We start from the raw sequence: 9,795 nt of genomic DNA, 5'->3' as shown, positions 1-9,795 counted from the left end.
TTCCTTGACCAAGGTATCATTGAGTAGAATATTGTTCAGTTTCCACGTGTATGTGGGTTTTCTGTTGTTTTTGTTGCTATTGAAGACCACTTTTACTCCATAGTGATCTGATAGGAGGCACGGGATTATTTTAATCTTCTTATATTTGTTGAGGTCTGTCTTGTGACCAATTAAATGATCGATTTTGGAGAAGGTACCATGAGGTGCTGAGAAAAAGGTATATTATTTTGCTTTAGGATAAAATGTTCTCTCTATATATATCTGTTAAATCTAATTGGTCCAAAGCTTCAATTAGTTTCACTGTATCCCTGTTCAGTTTCTGTTTTTCTGATCGGTCTATTGAGGAAAGTGCAGTGTTGAAGTCACCCATAATTATTGTGTTAGGTACAATGTGTGCTTTGAGCTTTAGTAAAGTTTCTTTTATGAATGAGGGTGCCCTTGCATTTGGAGCATAGATGTTCAGGATTGAGAGTTCTTCTTATTGTTTTTTTCCTTTGACCGGCAAGAAGTGTCCCTCAGAGTCTCTTTAGATGACTTTGGGTTGAAAGTCAATTTTATCTGATATTAGAATGCCTACAATTTCCCTTATGAACATCGATGCAAAAATACTCAATAAAATTCTTGCCAACCGAATCCAAGAACACATCAAAACGATCATCCACCATGATCAAGTAGGCTTTATCCCGGGAATGCAGGGATGGTTCAATATACGGAAATCCATCAATACAATCCACTACATAAACAAACTCAAAGAACAAAACCACATGGTCATTTCATTGGATGCTGAAAAAGCATTTGACAAAATTCAGCATCCTTTCATGCTTAAAGTCTTGGATAGAACAGGAATTCAAGGCCCATACCTAAACATAGTAAAAGCAATATACAGCAAACCGGTAGCCAGCATCAAACTAAACGGAGAGAAACTTGAAGCAATCCCACTGAAATCAGGGACCAGACAAGGCTGCCCCCTTTCTCCTTATCTTTTCAATATTGTACTTGAGGTACTAGCTCGGGCAATTCGACGACATAAGGAGGTCAAAGGGATACAAATTGGAAAGGAGGAAGTCAAACTATCATTATTTGCAGACGACATGATCGTCTACCTAAGTGACCCAAAGAACTCCACTAGAGAGCTCCTACAGCTGATAAACAACTTCAGCAAAGTGGCAGGTTACAAAATCAACTCAAGCAAATCAGTGGCCTTCCTATACTCAAAGGATAAGCAGGCTGAGAAAGAAATTAGGGAAATGACCCCCTTCACAATAGCCACAAACAGTATAAAGTATCTTGGGGTGACTCTTACCAAACATGTGAAAGATCTGTATGACAAGAACTTCAAGACTCTGAAGAAGGAAATGGAAGAAGACCTCAAAAAATGGGAAAACCTCCCATGCTCATGGATCGGTAGAATCAATATAGTTAAAATGGCCATTTTGCCTAAAGCACTATACAGATTCAATGCAATACCCATCAAAATCCCAACTCAATTCTTCACAGAGTTAGAAAGAGCAATTATCAAATTCATCTGGAACAACAAAAAACCCAGGATAGCTAAAACTATTCTCAGCAACAAAAGAAAATCTGGGGGAATCAGTATCCCTGACCTCAAGCAATACTACAGAGCAATAGTGTTAAAAACTGCATGGTATTGGTACAGTGACAGGCAGGAGGATCAATGGAACAGGATTGAAGATCCAGAAGTGAACCCACACACCTATGGCCACTTGATCCTCGACAAAGAGGCTGAAAACATCCAATGGAAAAAAGATAGCCTTTTCAACAAATGGTGCTGGTTCAACTGGAGGTCAGCATGCAGAAGAATGCGAATTGATCCATCCTTGTCTCCTTGTACTAAGCTCAAATCCAAATGGATCAAGGACCTCCACATAAAGCCAGACACTCTGAAGCTAATAGAAAAGAAACTGGGGAAGACCCTTGAGGACATCGGTACAGGGAGAAAGTTTCTGAACAGAACACCAATAGCGTATGCTCTAAGAGCAAGAATTGACAAATGGGACCTCATAAGGTTACAGAGTTTCTGTAAGGCAAAGGACACCATCAAGAGGACAGATCGGCAACCAACAAATTGGGAAAAGATCTTCACCAATCCTACATCAGATAGAGGGCTAATATCCAATATATATAAAGAACTCAAGAAGTTAGACTCCAGAAAACCGAACAACCCTATTAAAAAATGGGGTACAGAGTTAAACAAAGAATTCTCACCTGAAGAACTTCGGATGGCGGAGAAGCATCTTAAAAAATGCTCAACTTCATTAGTCATTAGGGAAATGCAAATCAAAACAACCCTAAGATTTCATCTTACACCAGTCAGAATGGCTAAGATTAAAAATTCAGGAGACAGCAGGTGTTGGAGAGGGTGCGGAGAAAGAGGAACACTCCTCCACTGCTGGTGGGGTTGCAAATTGGTACAACCACTCTGGAAAGCAGTCTGGCGGTTCCTCCGAAAACTGGGCACCTCACTTCCAGAAGATCCTGCTATACCACTCCTGGGCATATACCCAGAGGATTCCCCACCATGTAATAAGGATACATGCTCTACTATGTTCATAGCAGCCCTATTTATAATTGCCAGATGCTGGAAAGAACCCAGGTATCCCTCAACAGAAGAGTGGATACAAAAAATGTGGTATATCTACACAATGGAGTACTATTCAGCCATTAGAAACAATGAATTCATGAAATTCTTAGGCAAATGGATGGAGCTAGAGAATATCATACTAAGTGAGGTAACCCAGATTCAAAAGGTGAATCATGGTATGCACTCACTAATAAGTGGTTATTAACCTAGAAAACTGGAATACCCAAAACATAATCCACACATCAAATGAGATACAAGAAGAAAGCAGGAGTGGTCCCTGGTTCTGGAAAGACTCAGTGAAACAGTATTTGGCAAAACCAGAACGGGGAACTGGGAAGGGGTGGGAGGGAGGACAGGGGAAGAGAAGGGGGCTTACGGGACTTTCGGGGAGTGGGGGGGGCTAGAAAAGGGGAAATCATTTGAAATGTAAATAAATTATATCGAATAAAAAAAAAAAAAAAAAAAGAATGCCTACTCCAGCTTGTTTCCTGAGACCATTTGCTTGTAAAATTGTCTTCCAGGCTTTTACTCTAAGGTAGTGTTTGTCTTTGACACTGAGGTATGTTTCCTGTATGTAGCAAAATGTAGGGTCCTGTTTGCATATCCACTCGGTTATTCTATGTCTTTTTATTGAGGCATTGATTCCATTGATGTTAAGAGATGTTAAGGAATAGTGATTATTACTTCATGACATTTTTGATGTTATTTTTTAAATTTGATTGGTTATCTTCTTTTGGGTTTGATGAAAGAGGGTTACTATCTTGCATTTTACAGTGTGAAGTTTCCCTCCTTGTATTGGTGTTTTCCTCCTATTATCCTTTGTAGGGCTGGGTTTGTGGATAGATATTGGGTAAACTTGGTTTTGTCATGGATTATCTTAGTTTCTCCATCTATGGTGATTGAGAGTTTTGCTGGGTATAATAGTTTTGGCTGGCATGTGTGTTCTCTTAGAGTCTGTATGAGATCTGCCCAGGATCTTATAGCTTTCATAGTCTCATGTGAGAAGTCTGGTGTGATTCTGATAGGTCTTCCTTTATATGCACCTTGTCTTTTTCTCTTACTGCCTTTAATATTCTTTCTTTGTTTAGTACATTTGGGGTTTTGATTATTATGTGATGGGAGGTATTTCTGTTCTGGCCCAGTCTGTTTGGAGTTCTGTAGGCTTCTTTTATATTCATGGGCATCTCTCTCTTTAGCTTAGGGAAGTTTTCTTCCATAATTTTATTGAAGATATTTGCTGGCCCTTTAAGTTGTAAATCTTCACTCTCATCTATGCCTATAATCCTTAGGTTTGGTCTTCTCATTGTGTCCTGGATTTCATGGATGTTTTTTGTTATAAGCCTTTTGCATTTTGCATTTTCTTTAACTGTTGATCCATGGTTTCTATGGTATCTTCAGCATCTGAGATTCTTTCTTCTATCTCTTGTATTCTGTTGTTGATATCTATGTCCCCTGATTTCTTCCCAAGGTTTTCTATCTCCAAAGTTGTCTCCCTTTGAGTTTTCTTAGTTGTTTCTACTTCTGATTTTAGATCCTGGATGGTTTTACTTAGCTCCTTCACTTGCTTGTTTTTGTTTTCCTGTAATTCTTTAAGAGATTTTTGTGTTTCCTCTTTCATGACCTCAGCCTGGTGACCAAAGTTCTCCTGTATTTCTTTAAGTGATTTTTGCATTTCCTCCTTATTGGCTTTTGTATTCTCCTGGATTTCTTTCAATGATTTTTGTGTTTCCCTTGTAAGGGCTTCTAACTTTTGATCCATTTTCTCCTGAATTTAAGTATGTCCTTCATGTGTTTTTGTACCAGCATCATGGACAGTGATTTTAAATTCAAATCTTTTTTTTCTGGTGTGATGGGATATCCAGGACATGCTGTTAAAAGAGCATTGGGTTCAGATTCTCCTGAATTTCTTTCAATGATTTTTGTGTTTCCCATGTAAGGGCTTCTAAGTTTTGATTTATTTTCTCCTGAATTTAAGTATGTCCTTCATGTGTTTTTGTACCAGCATCATGAACAGTGATTTTAAATTCAAATCTTGTTTTTCTGGTGTGATGGGGTATCCTGGACATGCTGTTAAAAGAGAATTGGGTTCAGATGCTGCCATATTGCCGTGATTTTTGTTAGTGACATTCCTGCTTTTGCCTTTTTGCCATCTAGTTCTCACTGGTGTTAGTTGGTCTTGTTGTCTGCTGCGGTGGCCCAGTGATGTCTATAAAAATGATATTTTACAGACAGAGGGGGAAAAGAAAAATGTCTCCTGGTGTCCCTTCCCCCCCACAGCATTTAGCTGTGACATTCCTGGCTGGCAACCCCCACCCTTCCCCAGGCGTTATCTCTGGCCTATTCAAGCTGCGGCATTGCTGGCCTACAGCCTCCACCCTTCCCTGGTGTTATCTCCTGCCCTAGTTCCTTGGGAACAATACAGATTTCACCTCAGCACAGCTCCACTTGGAGACCAACAGAAAACTGCGTGACTGAAAGCAGACAACCCGCCGAGAAGAAGATCTAATGAACTCTCGGCCATTTGGGGGGCAGGGTGGTTTTTCCTAAGATTATAAATATTGGCTTAATGATAGTAAAGTCGGTCTCTATGGGTAACTGTCCTCTTGACTCATTTCTCTTTCGCCCCCTTCCCGTTAACCTCAGAATTCTCTTCCAGGCATTCCAGGTATGTGGCTGCTGGCGGCAACATCCTGGGAATAATGGAACTCTGTATATTTGGAAGCTGATAATCTCACCTGGCAATTTACTGTACTCTCTTACTTTCTGGCTATTTAAGATGGGCCCTTAGTTCTCAAGTAGCAGTTTGCTCTGACTTCCTCCTTTTCTCTCTTCACTGGGATTCCTAAGGTCTGGCTGATAATCAGGTCTTTGAAGTTGACTCACTGACCTCCAATCCCCCTTTTTAGAATTCAATGCCTTGCCTCATAGTTTATATAATTACAACCTTCCAACCACATGCAGGTTTTTATGTCTGTGCGTATGTGTATGAGGATGGCTCTGGCATTCTGGTACTGAAAGCATTGATTAAGTCAGGAAGTTTTGTTTCACAAGATAGAAGGCTAAATGTTAGATAAGTATTTCTCACAAGAACTTGTTAAGACCCAGGTGATATAAGAAACTTCAAACTCTTTAAAGATTTACTATAAACTATGAGTGACTCTGTATTCTAATCAGGAAGTTTGATGGCATCTGTAAATTGATCTTCTGTATCTGTTACTTGAGAAACTTTGTACCTAATTGATTTTGCATTTCCTTGTACCAAATGGCTATGATAATTGTGCCTGCCTCACTGGCTACATCTTTTGAAATGGTAATACCAACTCTTCATGTATAAAAATCCTTGCCTTAGAGCTGCAAAATACATTCATTTCAAACCGCCTCTGTGTGTGTGTTGTTTGTTCTGTCTGTCATCTCAGCCAGACTTGTGCCTTCCTGGACCATGAGAATCCTGGATATCCTGCAGCAGACCCAAGGTCTGTAACAGTTGTCAAGGTTGGGCTTACCAGTGCAAGCTGCCTCTTCCCAGCTAGCCTCTGGTGCACAGCTGACCTCCTGCACTGCCTGGAGACAGGGTGCTGTGGCCCAGGCTGTTCAGAACCCGAAGCAGAGACCTGAAGGCTCCTTCCCGGGGCCTGCTGGACTCACCAGAGCACACTGACTCCTCCCAGCTGGCCTCCTGGGTTCCCCTCTGGCCTCTTGCAGGACCTGGAGATGTGGTGTTGTAGCCCAGGTTGTTCTGGATCCTGAAGCAGAGATCTGAAGGCTCCCGCCAGAGGCCTCAGGACTGGAATTTAAGCTTTGTGGGGCCGGACCCACCACAGCATGCTGTGTCCTCCCAGCCTGCCTCTGGGTGCACAGCAGGCCTCTTGCACTTCCTAGAGACTGAGTGTTGTGGCCTAGGCTGTTCAGATTCTGAAGCAGACACCTGGAGGCTCCGCCCGGGGCCTGCTGGACTCACCAGCTATCTTTTCTTTTTTAATTAGGTATTTTATTTATTTACATTTCAAATGTTATCCCCTTTCCTCTTTCCAACCCCCCACCAAAAACCCCCTATCCCATCCCTGCTTCCCCTGCACACCAACTCACCTACTCCAGCTTTCCTGACCTAGCATTCTCCTTACTGGGGCATTGAGCCTTCTTAGGACCAAGGGCTTCTCTTCCCTTTGATGTCCAACAAGGCTGTCCTCTGCTACATATGCAGCTGGAGCCTTGGGTCCCTCCATGTGTACTCTTTGGCTGGTGGTTTAGTCCCTGGGAGCTCTGGGGGGTGGGGGGTACACGTTGGTTCATATTGTTGTTCCCCTTATGGGGCTTCACATCTCCTTGGGTCCTTTCTCTAGCTCCTCCATTGGGGACTCTGTGCTCAGTCCAGTGGTTGGCTGAGAGCAACCCCCTCTGTATTTGTCAGGCATAGAATATTTGATGAGTTTAGGATAACAGATTCCTTGCCCAGCTGTTGTGTTATCTATTGCTTCTAAACTAAGATTTTCTGGTGTTTTCCATTTTGAGGCATCTCAGGTGGGCTGGATGGAAAGAACATGGGGGAAGGGTCAGGGGGGATTCGGCCAAGCTTTGGGAGGGAAGATAAGACAAGAACCAAGCTCCAGGGGAGAGGTAACCAGAGTGGAGCACAGGCCGGCAAGGCTGCCAATGCCTAGCTGGCAATAGCTTGGATTGATTTTTAATAATTCCATGCTACACAACCTTTTATTACAGTTCCTCATGTTATGGAGAACCCAACCAGAAAATTATTTCACTATAATAATTTTGCTACCATTAAAAATCTCAATGTAAGTATCAAATATGCAAAATACCTGATATTCAACTCTTGTGGGGGTTGTGACAACAAGTTAAGAAACAACTGGTCTACAGCTTCAATAACCCCTGGTCTATTGCTTCAATTGGAGTCTCCTCTTATTTCTTTTGAATTCCATTAAAAGAAAACTCAAGGCAAAGGTGACTTTGGATTGTCCTTAAAACCTGAGACCAACCAACTACATCAAGTATTTACTTCACGTATAGCTGGCCTCTTATTCATGAAAATGAATAGGGTTGAAAAGCAGTGCATCAACTCCAACTTTTACTTTTGTTCTTTTCCAGGCTCACATTTCAGAGCACTGTATACAGGCATTATATAGAGAGGAGTTGTCTTGTTCAAGAAGATTGAAGGATCAGACAATACTAGCCAGTAAAAATGATCTATGACAGAAGTGATATAGCTAGATCCTCAGGTAGTATTATGCAGGAGGAAATGGGCCAAAGGGCTGAGAAAAGTCAGAAGATTTTAAATATGACCTTGTAATTCTCTGGATCCTCAGTGTCTGTTATGCCCCCCTTTCACTTCTGATTTTGTTAATTTGAATAGTCTCTCTCTGCCTTTTAGCTAGTTTGACTAAGAGTTTGACTCTTTTGTTGATTTTCTGATAGAACCAACTGTTTGTTTCATTGATTTTTTTATTGTTCTCTTTGCTTATATTTTATTGATTTCAAATCCAAGTTTGGTTATTTCTTGCTGTGTACTATTCTTGGGTGTGATTACTTTCCTTTGTTCTAGAACTTTCAGGTTCTAGGTGTGCTCTTAGGTTGCTAGTATGAGATTTCTCCCTTTTTTGGCACTTAGTGCTATTAACTTTCCTCTTAGCACTGCTTTTATTGCGTTCCATAAGTTTTAGTATGCCATAATTAATTTTTATTGAATTCTAGAAAGTCTTTAATTTTTTTGATAAATGCTATTTTAACCTATTTTAAAATTCAGTTCAGTCTTCATGAGGTTGGAAGCTCTCTGTTATTTCTGTTATTGTTGTTATCCACCTTTAGTCTATGGTGGTTTGATAGGATTCAGGGAATTATTTTAGTTTTCTGTATTTGAGTATGTCATCAATTTTGGAGAAAGTTTCATGAGGTTCAGAGAAAGAGTTTATGTTTGGTTGAAATATTCTGTAAATATCTGTTAAGTACTTTTGGTTTATAGTGCATGTAAGTTCCAGTATGTCTGTTTATTTTTTTGTCTGAATGACATTGGTAAGAGTAGATACTGAAGTCTTCCAATATCAGCTTGTATTTGATTTAAGCTGTAGTATTGTTTCTTTAACAAAAGTATGTGCCCTTGTGTTTGAGACATAGTTGAAATGTCATATTGGTACATTTTTTCCTTTCACGAGTATGCACTGTCCTTCTCTATCTCTTTTTATCAGTTTTTGTTTGAAGTATATTTTTGTTAGATATTAAAGTTGCTAAAAGATTTTGCTTTTTAGGTATATTTACTTGAAATATATTTTTCCAACCCTTTATCTTGAACTAATATCTATTTTTAATGTCGAGTTATGTTTCCTGGATGCAACAGAAGGATGAGTCCTGATTTCACCTTCATTGTTATTCTTTGTCTTGTTAATTAGGGAATTGAGACCATTGATATTGAGATGTATCAATGACCATGACCAATGACTGTTGATTTAATTATTTTGTTGTTGTTGGTGGTAGTGGTAGTAGTGGTGTGTGTGTGTGTGTGTGTGTGTGTATGTGTGTATATGTGTGTATGTGTGTGTGTATCTGTCTGTCTGTCTGTGTGCACATGCACACATGCATGTGTGTGTGTGTGTGTGTGTGTGTGTGTGTGTGTTTGCTTTTGACTAACATTATTTTGTTGGTTTGACATTATTTTTCCCTGTGCATTCTCAGATTTAGTTAACCTCCTTAGGTTGAAGTTTTCCCTCCAGAACCTTCTGTAGGGCTGGATTTGTAAATAGATATTGCTTAAATTTGGTTTTATCATAGACTATTTTATTTTCTCCATTTACGTGGATTGAAAGTTTTGCTGGGTATAATAGTCTGGGATGGCATCTGTAATCTCTTGGAGTCTGTAGCATATCTATCAAGCTCTTCTGCCTTTCAGAGTCTCTAATGCAAAGTCAGGTGTAATTCTAACAGATCTACCTGTACATACTATTGGTCATTTTACCTTGAACATTTTAATATTCTTTCTTTGTTCTGTACAATTAGTGTTCTGATTATTATGTGCCAGAAGGACTTTTTTTTTCTGGTGCAGTGTATTTGGTGTTTTGTATGCTTCTTGTACCTTTATAACCTTCTTTAGGTTAGGAAATTTTCTTCAATAATTTTTTTAAAAAAATATTTTATTTATTTATATTTCAAATGTTGTCTCCCTTCCCAGTCCCTCCTCCTCAGCGCCCCAT

The sequence above is a fragment of the Apodemus sylvaticus genome, chromosome 16 (assembly GCF_947179515.1).
Source record: "Apodemus sylvaticus chromosome 16, mApoSyl1.1, whole genome shotgun sequence".
In the NCBI taxonomy this organism is placed as follows: Eukaryota; Metazoa; Chordata; class Mammalia; order Rodentia; family Muridae; genus Apodemus; species Apodemus sylvaticus.
Note: the sequence above shows the minus strand (reverse complement) of the source record.